The sequence below is a fragment of the Tachypleus tridentatus genome, chromosome 10, assembly GCF_004210375.1.
Source record: "Tachypleus tridentatus isolate NWPU-2018 chromosome 10, ASM421037v1, whole genome shotgun sequence".
Lineage (NCBI taxonomy): Eukaryota > Metazoa > Arthropoda > Merostomata > Xiphosura > Limulidae > Tachypleus > Tachypleus tridentatus.
The window spans coordinates 48,943,495-48,971,305 of NC_134834.1; the positions used below are offsets into that span (position 1 = coordinate 48,943,495).

The following is a 27,811-nucleotide window of genomic DNA, read 5'->3' on the forward strand; positions in this document are numbered from 1 at the left end:
TCAAGTGTGACTCCTTCTACTTTAGATTATGTGGATTAATTCCAGTTGATAAATTTTTCTCTTGATCTTTTGTAAGGGTTACCTCTGGTGGACCTTGTTCACCTATAACATTCGGAGCAAGTTTATCTTCTCTGGATAGGCGTTTCTCTTTTATTCAATCGATAGTTAGCCTCTATAGGACACCTTCTCTTCTTATCCAATCTTACGTAGGTCTCTAGAGGACACCTTATCTTCTCTTATCCAATGTTGGCCTCTATAGGATGGGTTGTCTTCCCTTATCCAATCTTACATTATCTTCTATAAGCCCTCTTATTCACTCTTATCCTATTTTAGGTTATATTCTATAGGACACCTTCTCTTCTCTTATCCCTTCGTTACTCATATGCAGGTTAGTTTCTACAATACAATATTTATTATCTAATTGAGATAAACATTAGCCTTTAATGTACATCATTTATCTTCCTAACTAAATTATCAGTTAACCTCTACTTTGCTATCATTTCTCTCTAACTCAAGCATGAATTAACCTATAACAAAGACCATCTCTTCTATTACTCTGGCCATGGGTTATCTAATTCGACTAGATCATACACTTCCCTAACTCAAGCATTGACTAACCTCAACTTGACTGTCAATCTTCTCTAACTCAAGCGTACTTTATTTCCATTTATAATCCTTTTATTCATAACATAGATATAGATTAGCACCAACCCGATACAACTGCCTAACTCATTAATATCAGAATTAGCAAAAAATAAAATAGTGAATGTAATCGAATAACTACGTATATACATGCATACACATATATATATAATATATAAGCACCGTATTGATTTTTTCGTTCCTTTCTGGGTCTTTACATCAAGTAATTATCCGTATATACAGAGACAATTACTAAACAAAGGGACGGACGCATGCTAACATCCTGTGTTAGCTTAATGAAGGCTTATCTGTGTGTCTAGGATCATTAAACCGTTTGAAGTTACGTAAGTATCGCCGACTTTGACTGAAAACCAACACGCTACTTCGACATGTTCAGAGCAGAAAAATGTTTAACAGTTCTAGTAACAACAACAAAAAAACTTAATATATGATAGTATCATCTATTTGTATTTAACTCATTAAAAGAGATATATTTTCCTTCTTTTTATTGTTGTTTATAAAGCCTTATCTTGTCGTGTAATGAGGATAAACGCCCTAGGACAGAAGATGAAGGCCTACTCAAATAGGTTTATTATAAACATAACACACACAAATATTATAAATCTTGTTGTTTTATATACCAATCTAATGTCTACCATTGTCCAGTCAAACTCAGAATTGGCTGTAGTTAAAACATACCTTTACCAGTGTAATTAAAATCAGAGGAGCCCATTTTTTTACTCCACTCTATGCCCTTAAACAAAGGTTATACCATAACTAGTTTTTGCTTAATTGTTGCAACAACTAAAAGAACCAGAAGGTGGACAAAAAAGTATCGTAAAATGCAACCATTTTTATAATTTCTTAAATACAGGAAGTATTTTGTGAATGCTCAGAACATAAAATTGCAGAAACCTAGTCATTAATAAGATTAAACAGCAGTTGAGTATAAGTTGGTTGGACTAAAACTACACGTTATCCGAGGGTCGCGGGTTCGAATCCCTGTCACACCGAACATGCTCGCCCTTTCATTCGTGGGGCCGTTATAACATGAAGGTCAATCCCACTATTCGTTGGTAAAAGAGTAGCCCAACAGCTGGCGGTGGGTAGTGATGACTAGCTGCCTTCCCTCTAGTAATAAACAGTTTATTGCAGTGGGACTATGTAAGGTACAAACTTGCTTACAATTTATGGTTTGTAGATCCGTATCGTCAAAATAAATACCTTATCAGTGGCCATTTTCATTACGGCTGAGCCTATCACCCAAACGACCAAGTGAGACACAGGTATAACTGTTCCTTAATTTTGAACTATGAATTAGAGGCAAGATAATCAATCAGTGGCATCAACTGGCTGAAGCAGCAGCTACTATTAACCGAATAGTATGGTTGACTCTTACCTTTATAATGTACCTCACAGATGAAAGTGAGTTTGACAGTATCAAGTCTCGAACCCGAGATACACGATACGCAGGCCACACTCGTGCACCACTAAAAGATTCCAAATGAAAATTAATTAAAGTTTTATAACACATGAAGTCAGATAATGCATACTCTACTGAACTTTTTTAATTAATTTAACAATAGATTATACATATATTCACATGCAAATGTAATTACACACACATATATACATTCAAAAAGCTAAAACAACAATAAAATTCGTTTTAATTTGTAAGAGAAAAAAAGAGTATCACAAAAGTACATTTTTTATTTCTTTTGTATTTTAAAAAACGAGGCCAGAAACGTAAAACATTGCACATATAGAAGAAAAATTAAACTAAAAGACAGAATTTATTTTAGTAAGATAGGTGTCGTTCGCTGGGACAGTAGTAAGTCTATGGATTTACAACGCTAAAGTCAGGAGTTCAATTCCCCTCAGTGAACACAGCAGATAGCCCGATGTGGCTTTGGTATAAGGAAAAACAAAAAAGTAACATGAGTATTTACAAAAGACCCGGCATGGCCAGGTGGGTTAAGGCGTTCGACTCGTAATCTGAGGGTCGCGTGTTCGAATTCCCGTCACACCAAACATGCTCGCCCTTTCATTCGTGGGAGCGTTATAATGTGACGGTCAATCCCACTATTCGTTGGTAAAAATAGTAGCCCAAGAGTTGGCGGTGGGTGGTGATGTCTACCTGCCTTCCCTCTAGTCTTACACTGCAAAATTAGGGACGGCTAGCGCAGATAGTCCTCGAGTAGCTTTGCACGAAATTCAAACACAAACAGGTATCTTCAAAAAAAAATTTCACTATCGCCACCTATTGAATTGAATTTCAGTCTACAATCTTCACATGTGAAATAAAAGTATAACTTAAACTTAAGAACAGATGTAGATCCTCAGGCCTATAACACCTCATATCTATATCTACTGTTCACTGTTTGTTACCAGGTGTGAGTATATAAATGTTTCTAATGAAATAACAGTAAATACAATTCAAAACAGTTATGCTTGAAACTGTACTATTGGTATTGTTAGTAAAGTGCAACCCCTGAAGTTGACATTTCTACCTCTATAATGGTTAAAATACCAATATTAGCATCGCCAAGATGTCATATTCTTACCTATAAAGCTTCACTGTCTTACTATTATTTAAGTAATTGGCAGTGATAGTTTCTGAGATTCATAACATCTATACAACAGTATACCAAGACATCCACAATCAAAACTGTGTTGTTTCAGTTCTTTTAGTAATATAATATACGTAAAAAGAATGTATTTTTTAATGAAATCCAGAGTGCTTAACTGGAAAACTACACTGGATTCTTACAAAACAATGTGTTTTTAATCTAAATCTACATGGCAATTAAATTACATACAAAAATAATAACAAGATTAACTAACATTTGTTAATTCAGCCTTTAACATGAAACAAAAAACTTCAGTTTTTACAGTGATATAAAAACACGTTTACTGATACCTGTGTTTCTTGCTTCTCTAAACTATGTTATGATTTTACAAATTTAAAGTCGTGCTTTAAAGCAACACATTTCTTTTCAATTCACACATGATTATTCACCTGAATGGATAGATTTTTATTTTCATAAATTTGTTTTTAGTTCATAACTTGCAGAATGTGATTATTTAAGCTAAAATAAAAGAAATTTGAATAGGTAGACAATTATTAAATACGGAAGCAAAATTTTGTATCGGCCCGGCATGACCAGGTGGTTAGGAAGTTCTACTCGTAATTTGAGGGTCGCGGGTTCGAATCCTGTCGCGCCAAACATGCTCGCCCTTTCAAACGTTGGGCTATTATAAAGTTAAAGTCAATCCCTCTTTTCGTTAGTAAAAGTACTAGCAGCCCAGGAGTTGGCGGTGGGTGATAATAGCTAGTTGCCTTCCTTCTAGTCTTACACTGCTAAATTACGGATGGCTAGAGCAGGTAACCCTAGTGTAGCTGAACGGGCGAACATGTTTGGTGCGACGGGGATGCAAATTTTCGACCCTCAGATTACGAATCGAACTCCTTAACCCACCTGGCCTTCCCTGAAAAAGTAAGCTAATCCTCTTGACCCTCTGTCACCACAGCATCAACAAGAGAAAAACTATATTAATTATAACTTCTAACAAGAACAAGATATTTTCTTATTGAGTTACCTATAAAGTAAAAGAATTGTATGAACAGCTTATTCAACCAATAAAAACTAGACTAGTTATTAATATTAACTTCAGACCATAGAAAGCTAAATAGATAAAATTAGTTTTTTAACAGAAAAATGTTTAACGTAGTCATTAAATCAATTATTTTTACTTCTCTCATCTTTATTTCTTTTATTGTTAACCTAAAAATAAAATCTAACCCTAGAATTACTTATAGGGGCTTATGTACCCTAGTATTTTGAAACATAATTTTTTAAGCTATTTACGCACCAAACTGTTTATGAATGACTTCATTGTTCATAGGACCATAATAACATATGAGTCACAAAATACTGACCACAAAAACATCACCAATATCGCAAATAATCCTAATCATTACTGAAGGGATCCTCTTGTACACTTCACATAAACATTGGGTGACTGCGTCCATTGTTTTCGTTACTTCTATAAACTATTTGTTTAAACAAGAGAAAAACAAGCATTTACTTAATATAATATTTGGACCCCACCGGTAGCAAACAATATAGAAACATGTTAATAATTTATCAGGTTAACCCTGAAACCTGCTAAAACATAATACACATTGTTTTACATCAACTCAAATGTCGCTATAGTTTTGGTTATTTATGTCAAAGACATACAACAAGTTATCTTAGCTCTGTCAATCTTAGGGAATCAAACAACCAGGAGGCTGTCGCTGAAGATTATAAGGGTTTCCGTTTTACATAACAAGGTTTAAATTGTATTTATTTATATATTTTGTCTTAAAAGAAGTTTAGAAATTTCCGTAACTCACCTCTTAATACTGGTGTTACCAAACTAGACGAATGGTTTGGCAACTTATGATTATTATTTGTTGGCCAAAATCGACTTTTTAAAATTCAGTAACAAATTGGACTGCTTTTAAATATTTACATTGCTCAACTTGTTGGACCCCACAACAATGTAAAACAATGATACCATTACATTTTCTAGTAGAAATATTTTAACTATAAATTAAAGTGATAATCGTTCGGTTACAAGCATGGCCAGGTGGTTAGAGGGCTTGGTTCACCCGGTGAAGGGTGTAGATTCGCATACCCTTTCATCAAATATGCTTACCTATTCAGTCGTAGTTTTGCTTGAAAATCAACACGTTCTATTATACTTACTCATGATTATGATTTATTTTGCTGATAGCTAATAATAATTTTGAAGGTTTAATAATCTATTAATGGTACGTTAAGAACAGTACTCAAAAACCAGTGTAGCAGCAAAATCTCGAATGCATGATCAATAATACGTCGTTCATTGCAATGCATCACTACGGCTAACTTTGAAAGCAGACTGTAGTCCCATTGTACTAGTGTATAGAATAAAGATGAAAGGAAAAAGTTTTTATTTTTAAAAACCCATTCACAACAATAACAAAACCAAAACTTATTCCATCCCCAAAGGCCCGGCATGACCAAGCGTGGGGGCGTTATAATGTGACGGTCAATCCCACTATTCGTTGGTAAAAGAGTAGCCCAAGAGTTGGCGGTGGGTGGTGATGACTAGCTGCCTTCCCTCTAGTCTTACACTGCTAAATTAGGGACGGCTAGCACAGATGGCCCTTGAGTAGCTTTGTGCGAAATTCAAAAACAAACAAAAACAAACCATCCCTAAAATGTAATATCTTATTTTCACCACTTCATCCTTCTATGTGTATTAAACACTCCATAAACATGAATGGAAATTGGTCTAGATATCTTGTTTTGCTTTTGTAAAATTAACAATGAGTTTACCTTGATAAACCCCCAGTGGCTCAGCGGTACATCTGCTAACTTACAACACTAAAAACCGGGTTTTGATACCCGTGGTGGGCAGAGCACAGATAGCCCATTGTGTAGCTTTGTGCTTAATTCAAAAACAACAACCTTGCTAAGCATGGAAGAAATAAAATTAGAAAACTTTTTTGGTCGAGAGTATGACCAAGCTAAGACGTACTTAAAAGTCTGGAAAAGAGATACAAAAATACTCACAACATATTTAATTTACAGTACTTTGGAAGGGCAAAATAAAAACACATAAAACTTACTTCAGAGAAAGTTTAACAGAAATCGAACACGAAATGATGATTAACATTCCAGAACCGACTAAATTCATATAGTTGTTACTGACTATACAGTTTTTGTTTCTTCTGTATGTTGTGCTTAAGGATGCATTTTCTCAACATCTTCCTAGATGAAATGAATACAGAAACAGTTTTATTGTCTTATAAAGTTTAAAAATGAGTATAGATGTGGCTTGGTTGTGTTAACTCATATTCTTAAGGTTGGTAGTTACTTACTAAAACAAAGAAATGGAAGAAAAAAATATTGACCTCGAATGTCGTTTACGTGACTGAAATACAACTTCTCAAAACAGCTGTTGCTACTTGATACGAGGTCGAAAAAGAAACTTGTGGTCAGAATGTACATGTGACAGACTAGGTATTCAACTGCTCTTTATACGTAGTCTGTGTTAGACTAAATAGACCAAACGTTTTATCTTATATCAAAATTCCTGGATAATAGTAGTCTCACGAAACTAATAAACTGGAGAACAGTCTCATAAAATATGCTACTGAAGAAACCATTGAAGTAAATGTGTTCATGATTCCGTACAATGATTTAACTTATGATTCCATTGACACAAACAACATGGCATTCTGATCGGAAAAAAAGTATTCTTTCTTCGATACAGTAATACAAAAAAGATATTTGTTGGTGTTTTTTGCTTTTCTTTTCTTGAAAGGAAGACGTTGGCTTCCTATTAATAAATATTTAATTTTTAAAATGTTTAAAAACAAGTAATTTGCTATCACACTGAACAATTCGAAAAACACTTAAAAGAACAAGATCCATCACCCTTTATATTACTTAGGCAACGTTTTGAAAAATATGTCACATTATAGGTAAAATATGACAGAAACGCGAAGTAACCCTATTCCTATCTTTATTACCATATTATGTAGTTTACAGTTTATTCTTGCATGCTGGGTGAAAACAAAGACTTTCTACTTGTCTTCGTGATTTTACGACAATATAAAAATATTTACCTAATTTATAGCAATGAAAAAACTCACTAAATTGGTAATGTTAGAAAAAGACTCAAATATTATGATAGGACTATATGCATTTTCGTTAAATTCCGATATACCCTGCGTATGAAATTTATAAGTTTTAGGAATATATAAAAGAGAAATTCAATTTAAAAAAACGGTTACCCCTAATTTAAAGAACGAGGTAAAAACCTAAAATTTTTCAGAAACAAATAAGTTGAGATTATTAATAAATTAGGATGCAAAGAAGTTATCAACAATAAATAAACTAGGGGGATATCAGTACATTGTGAGGAAGGCTTCATTATGTTAAGGTAGAAATCGATGCCATCAGAAATTTTGGATAGAAACAAGAACTTAAAACATTATTTGACAAATTTATTCAAGAACAAGCCAGAACAAAAACGTGAAACCATCATTAAATTAAAGCGTCAAACAGCCTTCAGTAAATTTATTTAAACATAAAGAAAGCACCAGGCAAAAATAAAAATGGTGAGGTAATTGGTAAACTCTCGTGAAATAAATGATAATTCAGAAAATTGAAAAGGAGAAATGATTTTATCAACGAAAACAAAAATAGATATTTTAATATCCCTTTGTGTGTGTTTTCTTATAGAAAAGCCACAGCAGGCTATCTACTAAGCCCACCGAAGGGAATCGAATCCGCTGTTTTCAGCGTTGTAAATCCGTAGACTTACCGTTGTACCAGCGGGAAACAAATATCCTTTCAACTAACAAATCATCCGTACCTTACGATTAGAAAAGATAATATTTTATTACTTAGCTGTAAAAACAAAATATTCCAATTTGTAGTCCTATAACTAGTGTACATAAAAACAAAACATTACAATGTGTCGTCCTATAACTAGAGTACATAAAAACAAAACATTACAATGTGTAGTCCTATAACTAGTGTACATAAAAACAAAACATTACAATGTGTAGTCCTATAACTAGTGTACATAAAAACAAAACATTACAATGTGTAGTCCTATAACTAGTGTACATAAAAGCAAAACATTACAATGTGTAGTCCTATAACTAGTGTACATAAAATCAAAACATTACAATGTGTAGTCCTATAACTAGTGTACATAAAATCAAAACATTACAAAAACAAAAAATTGGTATTGATAAAGAAAGAGAAGTTAAAACATAGGGATATAAGATAAAAATAACAGAAAAGTTAACATAGAAAAATGTAGAAAAAGAAAATCGTTTTAAAAGTTTGAAATAAAAATCGAGTTATCTATAACGTTAAACCTTGCAGTGTTTAAAGTACTAATGCTTAGCATATATTTAAGACACCAGATAATAGTTATCCTTATTAATTATACATGTTTGGTAGTGATAACCTATGTCAGAAAATCCAGTCAATGTTTCTTAGTCCATAATGGAGATTTAAGGTACTAACTTGCAATGTACTGTGGAGGCCCTAAGCAATAGTTGATAGTGTAAATGAAGGTTCTAAGCGGTAGTTAATAATACAGATAAAGGTTCTAGATGGCATTTGATAGTATAGATAAAGGCTCTTGGTAATAACTGATAGTATAGATAAAGGTTCTAGATGGCATTTGATAGTATAGATAAAGGCTCTTGGTAATAACTGATAGAATAGATAAAGGTTCTAGGAACTAAATGATAGTGTATAATGGAAATTCTAGGTAGTAGCTAACAGTGTACGATGGAAGTTCTAGGTAGCAGTTGATAACGTATGTTGGGAGTTCTACGTGGTAGTTGATAGTATTGATAAAGATTTCAGATGGTAGTGTTTGATGGAGGTTGAATGATTATCCTTTTGTGCTGAAAATTTTATGTCGTATTTGTAATTTTTGATAAAGGTTCTAGACGGTGATTGTTAATTGAAATGGAGATAAACGGCAGTAGTAATTTAACTATAACGTTTTTTTTTTTATAATGTGACATAATGCTGGTATTTCAGTCAAAGCCAAGTAACAAAGTTCCATATTAAAAACTGTCTCATCGATTATAATGTTAATAGTATTTTCAATCAGAAAAACAGCTTAATAATTTTATATACATGAATAATTGTGAATGTAAAATCGAATACAATTACCCAAAGTTATCTGCAACGGAAATGGCGTAACAATGTAGTGAAGGAAGATAAGTATATAACGTAACAGCATGTGCTATTGTTCAGTTTGGCGGTATTTATAACTACAGAATGATACAAAAACTGAACACAACGTGATTTATTCCAAGTCCTCCGTTTGCAGTTATTCAAATTGTTAGAGCCAATTTTGTGTAAACAAGCAGTGAAGAAATAACACATATAATATTACAATGATTTTTAATAGACAACAGAGTACGGTCTGTGTCTGTGTGTGTTTTATTATAGCAAAGCCACATCAGGCTATCTGCTGTGTCCACCGAGTGGAATCGAACCCATTATTTTAGCATTATAAATCCGCTGGCTTATGGCTGTGCCAGCGAGGAATTTCGACTAATAAAGGGCGATCTGTAAAACAGTTCCATATTGTTTCTGTGTTTAACCCACAGCTTATGAAATGAAATGTGGTTTATGGAGGCTGTTAACAGCAATGGCTCACATTATTCTTGATTTTCTTCGATAGTTTTCACAAATGTCAAATATTAAGTTTACTTTAAGCATTTTTCTACAGTTGTTAGTAATTCTTGAATAACTGAAATGTTCAAACATTTCATTAACTCCTCAGGATCACAGAATAATAATTAAAGAAATTTAAATGCGGTTACTGTTTGTTTGTTTGTTTTGAATTTCGTGCAAAGCTACACGAGGGCTATCTGCATTAGCCATGCCTAATTTAGCAGTATAAGATTAGAGGGAAGGCAGCTAGTCATCACCACCCATCGCTAACTCTTGGACTGTTCTTTTACCAACAAAAAATGGGATTGACCCTCACATTATAATGCTGAAAGGGCGAGCATGTTTGTTATGAGGGAATTCAAACCCGTAACCCTCAGATTACGAATCGAGCTCCTTAACCACCTGGCCAAACCGGGCCAGTACAGATAGTCAACTTCGTATTTTAATAGTTATGATAAAGCCACCAAGACTGTATATCGATGTCTCTTAATTTGAACTACTAATAACATTGATAGAATGATCACTCTCATAATGCATTCACAGTTTAAAAGTGCGAAGAATATTTTGTGGTGTTGAACGGATTCCAACTCAGCACTACAGAACCACACTGTCACCCTGGTACTCTGTTTTGGAAATATTTTAACAGATAAGATCTGAAAGATTATATTGGTAGTGTTTTATCTATCCACAATCGTGAAGTTTTGAACTAATAAGTTTGTGACAAAACTGGACTTGATTTTATTTGGATAGGAGAAACGGAAGACGTATTTGACAAGATCGGTTTCTCTTTTCTTTACGTAAATATTTTGTTTAGCTTATACTGTAAAATAAAATTATCTGGGATCACAAAATCGTAGGCTCCAGCCGAAAACTTCGCTAAATTAGGAACTGCTAGAGCAGATAGCCCTCGTGTCGCTTTGCGCGAAATTAAAACCAAACCTGTACAGTGCGTTATGTTTAAGAAAATATACATATGCATTCCCAGTATAGATAAATTTAGCACTTATATAAATAAATAAATGAACAAATAATACAAAACTGATTGCCTCCAGTAGCCTACAAAGAACCATGTAGCACGTCATCCGAATTTTTACGCAATTACACAAACAAGCAAACTATCGCTGAAAGACTTGGTATAATTCTCTAAATTACTTATGAAAAACCGGCATAAAAACAACCTACTGTGCGAAGTCGATCGCTACTACCTACATGATGGAAATACACTTAAGTACCTTTCGCCAATTAACAATTAACATATATTTTATAAATAAAATGTTAGGAAGGCCACACCTAATGTCAGACTGAACAAACCACATTAGTTTTAAACTATACTGAAAACATTTAGAAGGATTTTATATGTAAAATGTTCTTAAATTAGGGTTAGAAATAGTGAAACGTATGTAATACATACTGAACTGTTCGTGAAGTACAGTACTTTGTAATATCGAACGTAAGCTATGGTGATTACGACACATAAATTTAACCGCTGATACATACATTGGCGTTGCCTTGAAATGGGTTGAAGTAAGTGTATTTTACTCTGTCCCTCATGGTGTATCTACACGCGTACATTCTACAGAAACCATATGACATAATACAACAGGAGAGAAAGAGGTCAACGAACCTGACCCTCCCAGGTCTTTAAAGACCTAGATCCCGACAAAGAGAGGTGTTTAAGAAACGAATATTTGAAACTAAAGTCACTACTCAAGTAGCAAACAGCTTGGACAGAAAACTAAAGAAACTTGAGAAAGCATTAACCAAAGAAATAAAACATTTGAGAGCATTGCAGCGTTATCTTAGAGGAATAGAGCGCTACCTAGTGTGCAACCTGAACCTGGCTATATTCATTGTTTTATTTTTTATTGGACTGAGATGGCTTTGTATATGGAAAGCAACTATATTTTTGCAGTCTCAGAACAACAAAGCTCGGGCAAAGGCATTCGAAACAGTAATTCGAGAATCATTTCACGTACATGTAATATAATATTAGAGTTCAGTTGAGCCCCCTTTATTGTAAATTTATCGAATTAGAGCAGTTTGAAACTTTTCTTTGTGACTTGAAAGACACAACGAATCATTTTAAACACAGGAGTCATAGACAAAACTAGCGGCGGTACATCGTCAAATAGATGTTGTAGTAAAATCCCATGATAAATTACAGTAAAAAAATCATGAGCGTAAACGTCTTAATATTCACAGTATTTACAACAACAACTATAATCATATAAAGGTTTTTATGTTATCACGAAAAAAAAATTACAGGAAACTCCAGAGGAATGTAAATTTTTGGTCAATAAACAACATGTTTTTGATGTTTTCAAAGATATCAAGAAAAACGGTCAGAAACATTTTCCTTCATTAATAAGAAAACGATTTACTAGTAAGGAAATTTAATGGGAAACATCTGTTTCACAACTTTCCATTTTGGAAACCAACATTTTATTTTGATAAAAGCAAAATGTAATTTGTTGTTGAATGTTATCGTGCAGACGAACTTAGTTACAGGGTTTTGTAGGATTATATCCAACTAATCTTTTAAATTTCAAAGAAACAAATGACTAAAGTTTCTTTAAAAACTTACACATGGCTTGGCTAGTTGGCATTATATATAAATGGGTATATTCATCAACTTATATTTCTACCAAAACTTCGTCCATTTTTTCACAACAGCTTCTATGTTATCCTTCGAAAATGACATTCCAGCAATAACAAGTTCATTATATTACTCTAATCAAGTACTCACCAGTACTAAATTAATGAAGTACGTTATATTACTCTAAATAAATTACTTACTACCACTAAATTCGTGAGCTACATTATACTGTTAGATTAGTGAAGTACATTACATTATTCTAAGTTAATTCCTTTCAACTACTAGATTAATGAACTAAGTTATACTATCCTAAGTGAATTACTTTCTACTTTTACACTCTGCTTCACACTGTCCCAAGCTAATTATTTATCACCACAAAATTACTCAGCTAAACTGTTTTTATGACATTTACCAGAGATGTCCAATCAAAACGAAGCTTTACTTCAAAAAATCATCTTGTCTTAAAGTTCAGTATTATTCTTATAAATATACACTCAAAACTCTATATATATTTTCTGTTGACGTTAAAGTATTCTTAAAAATAGTTTACACCAAAAGATCCTGCTAACATTAATGGGGAATTTCTAAAATTGTTTTTTACATAGGAATAATGAATCGCTTTACGTGCAATAAATTATTAGAACAGGTCAAGCGACCAAAGTTTTATGGCAGTGTTTTAGTAGTGTCTGTATGTCTACTGCACTTACGGTGACCTGCACACTGTATGAGACAATAATAAGATTTACCTACTGAGGATTTCTTTCTTTAATGACTTTACGTAATGATGATGTGCGTTTAAATACTGAAAAAACAGGTTTAAAGTATCACAAAGTCATTGTTTAGTTTGTCACTAAAAGGTTCATGCTCGCGCTTTATAACTGGACGTTAAGAAAAGAAATAGATAATGGGTTGCAGGTGTGCTCTTTCATCGGTTTTGTTTTTGTTGTTTTTTTTTGTTTTTTTTTGCAAATGCCAAAAATAAAATAACATCGCTTATGTCATGGATTAAGCACAATACTAAACTTCACGAAACTTGTTTGATTTTCGCGTTCAGAGAGACGAAAAGAAAACCATTTGTGAGACAGCAAAACTAAACATATGCATTAAAGTAAACGTAAATAATTTCTTTGAGATATTTATTATACTTATATGTAGAAACAAACATTATACAATCAAAATATATACTTACATTTTAATCTGTTAAATGCCTATATAAGCATAGAATTATAAAACAGAACGAAAACAATATAATCTTACTAGTAGTTTGAATACTTTAAAGATCAAATCATTACTATAAAAGTTTGCCTTGTGAACATCATTTGAAAACTCAAGATGTTTGTCGACGTTTCATTCAACATATCATCATAACATCAGTACTTCCAGAAACAGTTCACAAAAGTTAACGTTTCCCTGACAAAAGTATGAGTCAATACAAGAATAATAATTATGATTACCACAGTTCCAGAGTAAAAATGCTTTTTCCCCTACAAAGAAACACTATAACAGCTCTTATGTATTTTAAATTACATTACCACACTTTATAGTTAAATCATGTGATGTGTATGGCATTGTGTTTTCAAATCATAGGCAAACAAAATGTGTTGAAGGCTTATTTAGCTAAAATAATAATTAATAGAATAATACGTTCTCGAGTTACATTGAACCTACTTAAAATATTTTGTTTATTTGTTTAGAATTAATAACAAAGCCACACAATGGGCTATCAGTGCTTTGCCCACGACAAATATTTAAACCCGGTTTTTAGCGGTATGAATCTGCAGACACACCATTGTACCACTGGGGGTTACTTAAAAGAAAAATGTTGTTTATTTAGGTGTTTTTTTTGCATCTGGACAGGTCTTCAGATCTTACTTCTTTTACCTGTCCAACGACAAAAAAGATTGAGAAAACTTACCAAAAATGAAGATAAAACTGTATCGTGCGATTATCGAAATCAGATTTGAATGAGCTAAACATAACGATAAACTATGCATAATAAATTCATAATGAGAATGAGGACATACTTAGTGGAACAGTTTAATATGTTTACTGTTTGAGACTGGCATAAAAAATAAGACTTAAAACTAGAATTTCTGGTAATCCTAGTCATGACATAAAACATACATTTGGAGACTTTTTGTTATCTTGAGTGTTAACATAAGTCTTTTGAACTCGAACTTCATAAAATATTTAATTTTATACAGTACTATGCAAAAGTATTAGAACAAGGGAACATTTTATGGGACTAATCATTACAGAATGTAAATTTCAACATTAAAGTAATTTTTCACTGACCTCTGTTGACAAATGAATGAGCCAAAGTAAGAATACTCATCACTTTTTCGAATTCCTATGTTCTTATGCGAAGGGCCTGTTATAAGATTTTTGCTTGAATCAACACGATCATCACCTTTAAAGTCTGAAGTAACTGTCGTGATACCTCATGCAGTGTCTTAACTATATAAAAAGAAGCTTGTATATGGTATATGCTATAATAAATCACAATAATAGCAATCCACAAATAAACTTTGATAAAAGCAGTTTTTAATATTATCAGATACTTATCTGTCATGGTATACCCAGTGAGTGGTTTGTATATTATTTGTAAAGAATTCTAATACCAAGAAAGTAGTAACTCTCAACACTCATCCGACGTGTGGAGAATTACCTAGTCAAGAAAGAAAGTTATGGAGTCATTCAAATGATGCAATAACCCCTACAGAGGTCTGATATCAAACAAACTGAGAAAATCTAGGATTTGATAGATCAAAAGTTTGACAAATCAAAAGTTATTTTCAAAGAAACTTTATGGAAGTGTGTTATAAACATTTGGAGTAAACTTCCAAAGGACACTTTGATTAAATATGTTGCAACAATGCCTGAAACACTGAGTGCAGTTATTAAAGTAAAAGGAGAACACACAAAATATTAACTGTTTGTTGAACTCAAGCACTTCCACTGAGTTTCTGTTGAGCTAAGTATGATGATTATTTTTTGATGTTTCACCTGTGGTTTAACTAAGTATGATGATTATTTTGATGTTTCACCTGTGGTTTAACTAAGTATGATGATTATTTTGATGTTTCACCTGTGGTTTAATTAAGTATGATGATTATTTTGATGTTTCACCTGTGGTTTAACTAAGTATGATGATTATTTTGTGTTCTTTGCCTGAAGTCTAATTTGTTTACTCTTTCTTAATACTTTTACACAGTACTGTGTATAAAACAATTGATTTTACCTTGCTTATTAAAAGAGTATACGCGCCATCCTGTTGAACCGAAACTTTATTAAAATGAGAAGTTAATTTCCAAAGATACGCATGTACACTGACAACATGTTAACTTTACTTCTGAGAACATGTTCATTTTTCCGTTTTTGACAACGTTGACTTTCTGTGTTATCCACACAACTATTTCTTCTCATCGTATATTACCAGAACCATTTTTTACACTTTTTGTTCCTTTTCCATCATCTTCTTGTGTCACTTTTCCAGAAAACAAGTCTGTCCCCTAGTGGCTACACAGTAAGTCTGAGGGCTTAGAACACTGAAAATCATATTTCAATATTCGCGTTGGGCATAGCACAGATAACCCATTGTGTGATTTTGTGATTCGTAACAAACAAGCAAATCCACATTACCAACTAATGAAATCATATTTATTGTTACGATAATTTAATTATAGCTTAGTTGAAACTATTCTTTCGTCGCGGAAACTTTTTATTAACAAATAAATCTATCCAGATATCTAAAACAATCTCCCCTCAAATAAAAATACATTTTTGTCAAAATTTATAAATTTCTTTACGTAAAACCCTTATAAGTATAAAAATATAAAAAATTAAAACTGCTAAAGGACATATATTTATACGTACCTGGATTACGTTTATAACGTCATAATGCTCCCAAGTGACCCAGCAGTATGTCTGTGGACTGACACCGCTAAGAACCGGGTTTTGATACCCATGGTGGACAGAACTCAGATAGCCTATTGTTCTTAATTTGTACTTAATTAGAGACAATTCAGAAAATTTAACGTTATAACACATTTTTCTACGGACCAGGCGTGGCTCAATGATTAACATTCTTCGACTGTGAATTAAGGGGTTTAAGCCAGGGGTTGATAACTCAAATAACAAGAAGAACCTTTTTTTTCAAGTTCGGTAAAAATGCAAGATACTGAGAATCACAGTGCATGTAACCCTTATTCCAATAACTAAACAGCTAATTGTTTAAAGAGCCCCAGACTGTAGACCCCTCGTCTAGGTTCACAACATATCAAAATCGCACTGTTGAATGTGGGTACGCTATCAGAGCAGCAGTCAAATCGCTTTACTCAGTCAGATATCTGTATTCCAAAAATTTTTATTAATAGCCTTCCATCAGCTAAAATCAATTTTATCAAAATGAACTGGTGCGGTGTTTTCCTGAAACCAGCTATCTCCATTTGGGAATAGCATATTCATGGTAGGTTTAACTTGGTCCACAGTAAGGTTTAAGTAACCATTTACTGACTCTTTGCCTTTTAGTGAAATCATGAACCCTAAACTATTTTGATAGAAGCCTGTTCACACCATAACATAACCTTAATTATGCTTAATCTTTGGAAGAAAACATTAGAGGCTGTGTTCTTGTTTTAAGTTTTCATCACATATAAACAAGTCCGTTTAATATTTGGCTTACTTTTGTTGGCACCAGTTTATTCGAAATTTTGCATTTATTTGTATTATTAACAGTTTTTTATAAACATATGTACAACCCTAACCTATCTGGTGCAGTTTGTTTTAAGTTGTCTTGACCGAAACAGGTTGCTGTAGGCTAATTAAGATTGAAACAGACAGATCTAGTTTCAGACTAAATTTGTTTGTGATCTGTGATGTCGCATAAGTAGATGTCGACTGTAAATTAACTTCTACGAGCCACAATAAAAATGATTAACACTAAGTTTCGTGTAAGTGCTCCCTTTCTCTTAGCTCTTGTTATGTTTCGCTAATTGCTGTTCAGTTAAAGCAATTACCTGTATCGTCTATAGCTCTAGGCATTATTTATTAACTACTTTCAATTTGTTAACTTTTACTTGTTAACAAGATGATCTAAGAAGGTCGAAACGTTGTTATGTTCTCTATTTTAATTAAAGTGCTAATACCTGTACCAGCCATCTTGAGAATACATTTCAACTACTTTCCACTACTGATCATCAGCCACTAAAGTGTGCTATTGTGTGTTTTCTCTGTTGTTTGGTTGGATGAAAAAATACAATGTATCAGTCATTTAGGATATTCGGTTCACCATGGCAACAGATGAATACTGAACTAATGAGTACAAAATTACATCATATTTAGCAAATTGTACCTTTACTTCTGAACTCGTTATTTCAAAATTTTAAGGGGATAATTTTAATTTGTCACAATAGAAAGAGATATAACTTTAATAAAAGTTAAATATCTTAAAAAAAACAACAAAAAGAAGATCTCTAACTTCAGTTATTGTTTTACGGAAGATCCCAGCTATACTCTTATGGAGAGAGCAAGTTTTCAAATATGTTTTAATACCATGTAGATTTTATTCAACTATTTGCAAACAACTTTTGGGACTTGAAATACTGCTTGAAAAACAAACTCACATTCGTGGAAAACAAAAATAAGAAAAAAAGAAAGAAGAAAACGATGGAAGTATTATTGGCCAATAAAAATACCAATTTAATTAATTAAAGATAGTAATATATATATATATATAAATTATAGTAATAGATATATATAGACATATTGTTTGTTTGTTTTGAATTTCGCGCAAAGCTACACGAGAGCTATCTGCCCTAGCCGTCCCTAATTTTGCAGTGTAACATGGAAAATATCTGCTAATGTCATCCATTTGTACAGGTACATTATAAAATATCCTACCCCAAAATAAATATTTCACGTTTTTGTGATGCATATAGTTTAAATTTGTGTTACTTTGTTTCCTACAGTTCTAAAGTTTTAACTCCTTAAAGCCAATGACAAATTTACACTTATGTATTACATTTTCAACAGGAAAGCTGATTACTGCAAGGGTGATCTGGATACATTAACCTCACGTTCTGCACATACTTTTATTGTTGTAGTTGTTTTATTTTACGGTATCCTTTCTAATGTTTCTTTTTTTTACTACTCCTAGCAATACCATTATTTTCATAAAAAGGTGTTTATGTTACTAAAGCTCCAGCTAGACGTTTATATGTACAATCACGTCTTGTCTAAACCTTATAGACATTTTAAACTTGAAATTAGTAAAATATTTTCTAAGAGCAAAAGAATATATTATTCACATAAGAAAAGATTCTGTTATAAAAAATAATTTGATGCTTGGTTAAGTTTCCACATGGCTATATTTTCCTTCCTTAGAGACACCAACCACTATTTTTTGTAGGGCTTATTTAAATGTACAGCAACAATGCATACATTTCCACTAACTTAAAACAAATACAAGCTTACATAAGACACACAGCTACAAAATAACGTACACACGTATACAATCAATGGACATATACCTACAAACATACAATATATGTAGGACTAAACATATATTTAACAATCGCTTATCAACCGTTCTTAATATACTGTTACCTATACAAGTATGTTTAACGTAGGGTATGTATCTAATTAACAAATAATTCATATATAGAATTAATGTTTTGTTGAAAAGCCACTCTCAGTTCGAAGAGAAATTAGTAGACAAAAACACATTCAGATTACTCTGGGACTAAAGTTTAAATCCGGATAAATAAAACTATAATCATACTTAGAAACAAGAAAGATTTGACTTGAAGGTTATAAGTCAACAAAGTATTCCATCATTTTGCTCCTAAAATACTCATTTTAGTTTTAGTTCATAGTTATTCAAAGCTTTTATCGCTAAGTTTGTTTGTTTATTTTTTTTAAATTTCGCACAATCTATCTGCGCTAGCCGTCCCTAATTTAGTAGTGTAAGACTAGATGGAAGGCAGCTAGTCATCACCACCCACCGCCAACTCTTGGGCTACTCTTTTACCAACGAATAGTGGGATTGACCGTAATTTATAACGCTCCCACAGCTGAAAGGCAGAGATGTCAACCATTACGATTTGAGCGTAATCATTATGATTTTGGTGTATATATTATGACTATACGCTCATACAGACAAATATTAAGACTTGTTGTAACTCCCAAATTATTATATATTATATAGGCATATACAATAAAGTGATAAATTGTTCCCCCAGGGTTTGAAAGGGGTGAAAACAAAATTTCTAGTGAGATACAAATAAATTTTGATAATAAATAAAAGACATAGTCCAAATGGCTACTTGCGATAATCATGTTTGTGCTTGAAATAATAAAAAATATTTGTATCTCCGACGTCTACCAATAGTTTGAGTGCGGTGCTTCTCCATACTAGTAAGTACGTGGGGGGAATCCATAGTTACGTCATCAGTGCTTGTCAGCCAATCAGCGCTCGCGTAGATGGGTATTTCTCGTTTTCTAAGCTGCATAGAAACACCAATGTGATCGTTCACAAGATGGAAAAAAAAGAGGCCTCGTTCACCAGATTGTCTTGTTTCTGGCAAATCTAAAAGGACTAAAACTGTGAATCAAAAATTTAGGAAATGGTAGAGTGCAAAATATCCGGTCATTGCATCAAAAGTCAGTGACGATCATGCGTTTTGTACAGTTTGTCATATCAATTTTTCAGCTGAATGTTGACAAGTTTTGGGTTCAGCTGTCTACAGTTAAGAATGGAAATGGAAACCAGAAGTATGACATTCTGTGTAGGGTTATGCTTGGAATTCTTACAATCTTCCATTCTAATGCTGACAGTGAAAGGATATTTAGTTTAGTGACTAAAAACAAAAGCAAGTTCAGACCAAACTTGAGCACCTCAGTTTTGAGCAGTATTATAACACACTAGACATGTATGCAGTCAAATGGACAATTGTGTCATAACTCCCAACCATCCAGATACATTTTCATGAAAGCAAAGGCTGCAACAACTGCAAATCTATTACAATAAATTTCATAAACATAATATAAACTAGTCCTTACACAAAGGCTTTTTCTGCTTACTGTTTGTGCATGTTTAATGTTGTTTTACCAGTATGTTTGTTACTCTGAACTAAATAAAAGGCATAATTTCAAAATAATTTTTTTTTAAATTTATTTATTAAATACGCAAAACACAGTCATAAATGAGTAATCTATAGCAATAATAAATAATAATAAGCAGCTTAAAGACATTGGCCAGGCCTAGTAGCCGCAAATGATAAAGAGCTCTGTCTACAATCATTACGCTCAGTCATTTAAAATAGCTGGTATCTCTGGAGAGGGCGAGCATGTTTGGTGCGACCAGGATTCGAACCCGCGACCCTCAGATTACGAGTCGAGCCCCTTAACCCACCTGGCCATGCCGGGCCTTTATCGCTAAGTTTCTTATGGTTTTACGTACTTCACACCGTAAACATATATTTATGATAATATTAGAAACAACGCGGTGAACCTTTGTGCCTGAGAGATGAACCAGTTTAGGGTAATGACAACTGAATTACATTTCTTTAAAACGGGTATAAACAAATGCCCTCGTATCCCAACAGTACTAGTAAGTTCAATCATATTTTTATGTCTTAGAATGATATAGTTCAATTTCCCCATATGAACATGCTCAGTATTTACAATAAAAACTCCAAATTTAAAATGATCCAATCTTGAAACTTCTTTGACTTATGGGGGGAAACATTTCAACAGATAAAAACTAAAATTCAGAACTTTCACTCAGGAAACTTTTAACACTTTATAGAGTATTTCAAAACCATATTATACTAAATACTTAAATCGTTTCTTTCTCGTAAACTGGCATTGGCTTTTACTTGTCTTTAAACCGTGACAATAAGAGACTCGTGATTTGAGTAAAGTGTGTGTCAGTATTGCGTTCTGAACAAATATTTGCAGTAGTTTGATCTAGACACGGACGTGATATGCTAACTAAGAATACGAAAACCATATTGATCATCTTTTTTAGCAGTTTGTCGTACAATCTATTTGTCTGAACTATCAAACAAACGTATGATTCTGAATCTGCCTGTGATTAAACTCACTTGCAACAGGTATTATTCAAACATAATCATTACGCTTATTATTTTAATTATTACTTATAGGCAACTTTTACTTTTATCCTTTTATTTATTATTAATGTATATATACTTGTTTATTTCTATCCTTTTATTTATTATTAATGTATATTTACTTGTTTATATTTATCCTATATATTTGTCACGTTTAATTACTCCGTACATTACATAACAAAAACGAATGAAAACGCACTTTGTTAAGCAATGTCACTCGTCATTCATATCAAACAAATGCAGCTGTACTGTGATAAGTTATGAAGATAAAAAAGGAAGTTAAAACTACTTAAAAAAGCGCTTGTGAAGGTTATTTGGATAAACATAATTGCAACTACCATTTCTTTCTTTTAATTTTGTGTTGTCGTTATATCTTAGCTATTTCTAGATATAAACAAAGATATAAGGCTAACAACTGGTTCCCAGCCAATGTAATAAGTGTCAGTATAATTATAGCATACAATAGGCTTAACTCTCTTTCTAATTTCTTTGTGCCAGTCTTAAGAAAGAACAGACAAAATGCAAAATGGAACACTGAAAACTTCCGAAGATGTTCAGTTTCTGTCGAAACAATTGAAACTAAATCCTATATCAACAAAATTTCCTCTGCTGGTGAAATAAGTTTGTTTGTTTTTTAGTTTCCCGAAAAGCTATTCGAGGGCTATCTGCGCTAGCCGTCCCTAATTTACCAGTGTAAGACTAGAGGGAAGGCAGCTAGTCATCATCACCCACTGTCGACTCTTGGATTACTCTTTTACTGACGAATAGTGGGATTGACTGTCACATCATAACATCCCCACGGCTAAAAGGGCGAGCATATTTTGGTGCGATCGGGATTCGAACCCGCGACCCTCGGATTACTAGTCGAACACCCTGGCCATGCCTGGCCCGGTGAAAGAAGTACATACTGTAATATATACTGGCTTATTAATTGTTTAACTGTGTAATAGAAAGCATTTAATGGCAGTAAAACGTCGTTTTTGTTAGATTTGTGTATTTTTATTAATAATGTTTCATTAGTTTTCATTTTCTCAATGTCTTGTTTCTTGTCCAATTTCTTTATATGTTTATAATTAGGCTTTCATGCGTTTATTTATTTATTTAAGTATGTTTAACGTAGAATATGTACCTAATTAACAAATAACATAAAAAAAAGCGACAACACAATTTATGTTGTAATTAAGTAACGAAATCAATTTGGGTGCAAACAAAGAAGTCAATTCATATTCATGAATAATATAGACAGACGAAAATAACACTCTAATGAATTTTAGAGGTGATATAATTTTCAACTGAAAATACACTGAAACTAATTAGTTTATCCTAACTAATTACGTATCGTAGTTTAATTCATTGAAATATTGGTTCAGAAAAGATATTATTTGCCACAAAAACAGAATTGGGCATACCATTAATTGTAACTAGTCCAATCCACAAACACGAATAAACATCTTGAAGTGTATAGAGATATATACAGTAAAGGGCTACTGTAGGTGATGTATTGTTAAAAGACTCCAAGTCATTGTTGTGAAAAATAATCACTGTGTGTCAGTAGCAACTACAAGTTATCGGTGCAATATCTGATTAATTGTATTATTTCTGATAATACTTTATTGTTGTAATAGAACCTTCTCCATTGTAATGCAGCAGCTGAATGCGTTTCAGAAGCAGAAACTACGCTAAAAACTATTTAAGGAAGAACGAGTTTGACTTGTAAGAGTTCTTGTGAGCCTTAAATTATCTTCTATATTTGTAACTGAAATGTCTCTTCTTGTGGGGGAGCTCTAATATTGTAGCCCATAAGCTAGGGAGACAGCTCTCTGCCAGTTCACTTACGGTACGTTTTTTCTCTATTCAGGGCTAATTTACTAATTTCTTTGTTTTTTAAAGCTAATTTAAAGAGCTGTTTTGTGGTCCTCCTACGAGTTTGTAAATCTTTATGTTTTATTTTTATATTTTATTTTCTCTTGTCATATGCCTGTCCCTTACATACATTTATTTATGCAAAGGCTATAATTTTGAAACTCTAATGAAAATATATCAGCCTACACATTTGCCAGTTGGGACTGCAACGTTTATGAAACTCTTTCCTTTACTTCTAGATCTCTTATGATATTACTAAACACTACTGTAATGGGGTGGGATGGGAGAGACATAACTAATTGCATGCTGTACTACTTTGCTGCTTTATTATTTTTTAATTAAACTTTCTGTACCTTCTGTAATACGACTTTGAAAGTTACCATTGTTTGGAGAACTAATTACCTCACGTGTTTATATGAATACCAAATTTCGTATTGTTAGCTAAAGCATAAAATACCTTATTAAGTGTAAAATGTCTTCCAAAGACACTTTTTATTTACAATACGTTCTTGTAAAGAGCTGGCAATACATGATATATACTTTAAGCCCTGCATTCAGATAAAGTTAATGTTTCATTCTAATGAACTTCATGATCTTTTAGAATCTCTGTAATTATGTACCAGTTTCTGTAGTCTGTAAATGATTGCAAGTAATGTAGTTCTTAATATAGCATTCTTACTTATAAAATAAATTTGACAATTGAACGATGTTTTTCCATCAATGACTTATTGAATAATAAAGTGTTGAAAAAGATCTTCCACAACTAAATTTTTGGATTTTTTTTTATTTTAAAAGATATTTGAAAAATTATATTGTTTCAACAAAATATCAGTGCTCTTTGGCTTCTCTTCATGGTCGTTAATCAACATTAGGCCTACATGTACCTCGTTTTGTGAAAGTTGAAGTCTCTTTTGTCTGCAAATCTGCAAGAAACATTTCTTTCAATTTTTCGTATTTATTGACTTGACATTTTACATTTTTGAGTAGAAATAGCTCTAATATAATTGTTGGTAGAACTTTAACTGAATTAGTCCAAGATTTAATGTCATCATGAGTCTCAGATGTTTTCAAAGTTTACACAAGTTAACAGTCCAGTTTTAACTTGCTTTAAATAATTTTCAATTTCTTTTTTATTTCGCTTTTTTCGTGTCATAGGCAAATTAGCACGATTTCATTGACACGTTTGTAAAGCAAAGACGACTTTTTTGGTAGTAACGGTATGCGAACAATGGACTCACAGCACCAAAGCCCGGGATTAAAGTGTGAATAATGCAACTGCAAACAAATGGAATAAATAAAACACAATTTTCATTCATATAAAAGAAAATGAGTGAACTGCGTGGAAAAACCACTGAATGAGCACATAGAATAGTAATGATTCTCATGTTATAACATAAATATTAGCTTATTGTTACTAAAATAGACGCCAGGGTAGGCGCATATAAGATTAACTTAATAATAATATAACTAATTAAGATTAATTAAGCCTTTTAATTTTTGTCACTGGCTTGTTTAGCATTCAATAATGATAGGTCTATAGAACTACAATATTACATTACGCTTCCAAGATAGTGACTTTTGGATAACAAAAATAACAAAAAAAAAAAACATGACAAGACTAGACAAGGTATTTTGAATACCTAATAATTCTATTAGGTTGAGGAATAATTCGTGAGCGTTTTTAAATAATTTCATTCAAGCATTACATGCAAGACTATACAATACTTCAATGCATGAACACATTACACCCAAAACATTTATTATGATACTTTATTTCATGTAATACCTAGGAATATAGTATGCATTGTTTTAAACGAAATTGCAAGAAATTAAATGCGAAAAGCAGATGGTGTCGAAAATGCTCGATTTTGTCCACTTGACATTCCATTTAATGAGCTGAAAATGAAAGCAAAAATTAAAAACATATGAAAATCAAACACACCATCCATTAGAGCAAAAAATTATCTACCAAATGACATGAAATATTTTGCGAAAACGTTTCATTTATGAATATATTTTTTTAACTTGAAAAAACGCTTACGAATTAGTCCTCAACCCAATATTACAGAGCTCAATTCTGTGGGGACTCCAGTGATTCGCACTTTTTACAACCCTGTTAAGCCAGCCTTGTTTGCATCCACAGATCCATTTTTGCGAAACTCTCCAAGATCTTTCTGGAAAAGTTGAAGAATTTAACAACCCATATAATGTTTGATATATTTTTTTAATTATATCTATTTACTAAAATTATGGTTTAACGCCGAAAGCAGGATGTCTATACCATCCTGCTTTCGGCGTTAAACCATAATTTTTAAAGTATGATTTTTGTTGCTGTTGTTGTTTCCATAGACGAACAGCACTTCACTTTACAGAAGATAACAGGCATATTATTATTTGGAGACAAACTGTTAACATATCCAACCTCATCTTCTTACAGGAACTTAACATATATAACAGTACTGATCTTCACAAGTGGAATAGCACCGTTTATGCTACCCCTTATATGAATCATGTTATACGAACGTATGTACTAAACTAGTCAAGACATTTTTTCAAGAAGAATGGATATACTAAATGGAGTGGCTAACATGTTTCAGTCCTCTCGAGAATGTATGAGGTACTCTTGGATACATGTTGCATCAAGAGATTCCAACACATAAAAGATGACATGTAAGCAGCTCTTTCTTATAAAGAGTCAAAGATACTTTAAGACTTTGCTATTGTCCTGAAATTTAGTATACAACGTTAGTGTTAGGCCGCCTATGCTGTCTACGGCAACCATCATCAAGCTGGAGTGAAATGTGACGAACTGTAAAGACATAAAGCCACTTCTGCCAAATGCTAGTTGACATTTTAACTGACACTAACAAAATGAAACACTTATTCTTGTCTTCTACTTCTTGTTTATCATTGTAATTTGTTTTACTATTTATATAAAAACTTTTAAAATACTATCAAAACGATTCACACAAAGTCCTTGAATTTTTCTCTCTATAAAGTTATTTTCTCCCTTTTCAACAACTTGGATCTTAACATATTTGATAACTTCCAATTCTCACCGTATTAACACACATATATAAGGAATTATGCATAAGATATAAAACATCATAAACGTTTATATCTTTTCACGACATTCAGGAAACCAAATACTATACTGCTAGATAACAATAACAATAACCATTTATCTTTTTAACTCAATTATTACTTAACTCTCTATTAAAACAAGCTCAAGCAAAATGGTCTTACTAATTAATTGCTTTCTAGAAGTGCCCACCAAAGGCACAGTGATATGTCTGCGAGCTTATACCACAAGAAACCGGGTTTCGATACACTTGGTTAGCAGAGCACAGATAGTCCTTTGTGTTTAATTCAAAACAACAACAATTCTGAGAGTGGGAAACTACTTATAACCCAACTTCAACTTTTATTTGAATTTTGCACAAATTGCATTATTCGAATTGTTTAAACGAAACACAATTCAAGTAGCCATTTAATGAAAATAAACTTACGACAGACGATAACGTTAAGCCTCACCCAAGAAGTTAGACAAACAAAAATTTACTGTTATCGCGGTTGGTGTTTATTAAAACTCATAACTACACATTGTACATAATAATCTATAACTTTTAGCTCATAAGCCTAACATTATATATCCAGGAAGACAAAATGATCAATTTGTCAAGTTTATTATCTTCGTGTATCGATTGTCTGGTTATTAAACGGGTATGACATGAAGTATTAACACTTAATAACGTAGATACTTAGAGAAATGTAATTGCTAAGTTTGATGTGTGTGTGTGTTTTTCGAAAAGCAAAGCCACGAAAGGATATCTGCTCAGCCCACCGAGGGGAATCGAACCGCTGATTTTAGCATTGTAAATCCGGACACATACCGCTGTACTAGCGGAGGGCAACTAAGTTTGATAGCACTTGAAAGATTTTTGTTTGATTTGTTGTGAATTTTGCGCAAAGCTACACGAGGGCTATCTGCGTTAGCCGTTTCTAATTTAGCAGTATAAGACTGGAGGGAAGACAGCTAGTTATCATTACCCACTGCCAACTCTTGGGCTACTCTTTTACCAACGAGTAGTGGGACTGACTGTCACATTATAACGCTGAAAGAGCGAACATGTTTGGAAAATTTTGTCTTACTCAAACAATTCAACTACAATTGCGTTAAGTTTTTAGTATTTTATTCGACGTTGTTTAACTTTGTTACAATATTTCTTCAGTCAGTATCCCTAGACTCGAGCCACAGTAATTGCTTTGAAATTCACGTGTATAAACCAATGGTTGTTGTTATATTGATATAACTATCTACA

At 32.7% G+C, this 27,811-nt stretch overlaps 2 long non-coding RNA genes across 3 annotated transcripts in view; one reads left to right on the plus strand and one right to left on the minus strand.

Annotated features, from left to right (window-relative positions):
• The window catches only part of LOC143229218 (uncharacterized), a 260,314-nt gene that overhangs the window by 205,514 nt on the left and 26,989 nt on the right, over positions 1 to 27,811 (plus strand). The gene's annotated exons all lie outside the window — the stretch shown is intronic.
• Positions 2,039 to 27,811, minus strand: part of LOC143229219 (uncharacterized) — a 67,479-nt gene continuing 41,706 nt past the window's right edge. The window contains exons 2-3 of the long non-coding RNA XR_013015754.1: positions 14,788 to 14,949; positions 2,039 to 2,132 (exon numbers count right to left, since the gene is read on the minus strand). This is a non-coding gene — a long non-coding RNA (uncharacterized LOC143229219). The remainder of the gene's footprint in view (positions 2,133 to 14,787; positions 14,950 to 27,811) is intronic.